The sequence below is a fragment of the Octopus bimaculoides genome, chromosome 17 (genome assembly GCF_001194135.2).
Source record: "Octopus bimaculoides isolate UCB-OBI-ISO-001 chromosome 17, ASM119413v2, whole genome shotgun sequence".
Lineage (NCBI taxonomy): Eukaryota > Metazoa > Mollusca > Cephalopoda > Octopoda > Octopodidae > Octopus > Octopus bimaculoides.
This window is the reverse complement of record NC_068997.1, coordinates 46,903,924-46,906,333: the sequence shown is the minus strand read 5'-3', so window position 1 is coordinate 46,906,333 and position 2,410 is coordinate 46,903,924.

The following is a 2,410-nucleotide window of genomic DNA, read 5'->3' as shown; positions in this document are numbered from 1 at the left end:
AGGAGGAGGAGGAGGAGGAGGAGGAGGAGGGAAGTGCTCCATTGATAGAGCCGTTGTATCTTTGTTAGAAGCCAGCTCCTTCCTCAGAGGAAGAAATCAATTATTTAAAAACAGTAGATAACACATACACACACACATACAAATATATTATGTATGTATATATATATATGTATATATATATTCTTTTATTCTTTTATATATGTATGTATGTGTGTGTATGTTTGCATGAGTGAGTGAACGAGTGAGTTAGTGAGTGAGAGAGAGAGAGAGATAGAGAGAGAGTAATAAACAATGTACTTGCAATTATTACAAACTTCTTTTTGCATATTGTTGTAAAATTTTTAATAGCCCGAGTTCTTTCATTCCCTGGTATCTATGAAACTATTGACTTTCTCCATAACAGAACTTACTTGGTAATGCTGGAATAAAATTTGCTCATTTTCTTGCTAAGCATATACATACTCATGCAAACAAATATAAGAGATATAAATCGTATCTATCTAAAATAACATCTAAAGAATCCATAAATCTGATTAGATCCCGTATACTGGATAACATATGGGAAGGGAAGAAATTATTGTTTCATTAGATTTTACTCCAGACATACGATTTATGAAGTTTTGGGTTAAAGAATGTCATATTATTGAAAAGCTAGCTGAAAGTCTACTTGACATTTTGAGGGGAAATGGTATTGATATAAAATACTGCAGTTGTAAAAAAAAATTTTGCCAATGACACGATATATGTTGTGGCGAGAGTCATTGCTACCCCTGTGGGATTGAAAGAATTTTCTAGCCGAAATCTTATAAAGAGTAACGTATTGGTTGAGACTAGGATAAGCCGTAGGAGTCGTTGAGTGTTCGTGGAAGTCGTAGGAAGCCATTGAGATCGTTGAGTGTTTGTATTTATTGGAGTATCGTGTTTAGTGGAGTAATTAGAAGTACGCTGTGTGAAGACAGATTGTGTCTATCTCCACTTAGTGAAATCTGTTTATCCAACGTATAGAAGGAGATAAAAGAGTGGTAAGTATAGTGACTTAAATGGATTAAAGAACTGGACGAGTTTTCGGATTGCATCTGCATTTGTGTTTATTGTTTTTTTTTCGGGGGTGGGAGGAGGTTCAGAGGAATAGGGCCTTTTAAGGGTTTTTTTTTTCCTATTTTCTGTTTCTACCTATCGGTAGGACTTTCTTTCTGCTTCATTTTCTGACTTTATATATAGCTATGGTATTCATTGTATTCATCCACTTTGCAGCCACATGGTTTTGTGTTCGGTTCCGGTGTGCCGGACCTTAGGTGTGTGTCTTTTACTTATAACCCTTGATCGACCAATGACTTGTGAATGAATTTGTTAAACGGAAACTGTGCGAAAGCTTTCATATATATATATGGATACGTGTGTGTGTGTCTTTGTGTCTGTGTTTGTTCACGCACACGCACAAACTTACACGCACAGTGCTTGACAACCAGTGTTGGTTTGTTTATGTTCATGTAAGTTAGCAGTACGCAAAAAACGACCGATGGAATAAGTAACTTAGAGGTACATCAAAAGTGACTGATAGAAAAACTACCAAACTTGAAAAGACAAGTACTGGGGTCGATTTGATCGACTTAAACCATTTAAGGCAGTGTTCCAGTATGGCTGCCATCCAATGACTTAAACAAGTAAAAGATAAACGAACTGAATCGCTCGATGTTGTCATTTAGTATAAAAACTTTATTAGTGAGTATAACACTTAAAGTAGGAGATATATTTAAATTAAACCCATCACATCAAATTGAGATAACGATCATTTAAATAAATGTTCAACATGACTAGTTGATTACTTAATGCAGGTTTGCATACCTATCCCTTTTTTTTTTTGTAAAAGAATATATATTTTTTCTTTAATCATTATTTTTCGCTAAATTTACTTAAACTGAATGTAAACAGACATGTAAACAGAAAATGTAGTCGTATTGTACTTTTTTAACTATTATCATAGTTAGACCATCTAAAGTGAGATGTTGATTCTAATCGTTACTAGGTGACGAACTGTTAGAGCTGTTAGATACTATAAAAAACAACCATTGGTTGTGTGGTTACGAAGCTCACTTGCAATTATGTGGTTTCGGATTCAGTCCCACAGTTTGGCACTTCGGACTAAATTTAGTAGTCGACCCAGCAACAATCAGAAGAAAACGAACTACCTGCATCATGTGACCTTTGTGAGAAAAACGTGAACTTTCAGGAACAACATCATGAATTTAATACATTCCAATTTATGTTCCGTTTTACTAAAGCGATTGAAACCGGTAGCATATTTTGATAAAATGTAAATTCTTTCTATTATCTATGATGCAGTATTTTCTCCTTTTTGTCCTTCATTATAAATCTACCCATATGAAAATCTCTTAACGTTTTCCCTTAT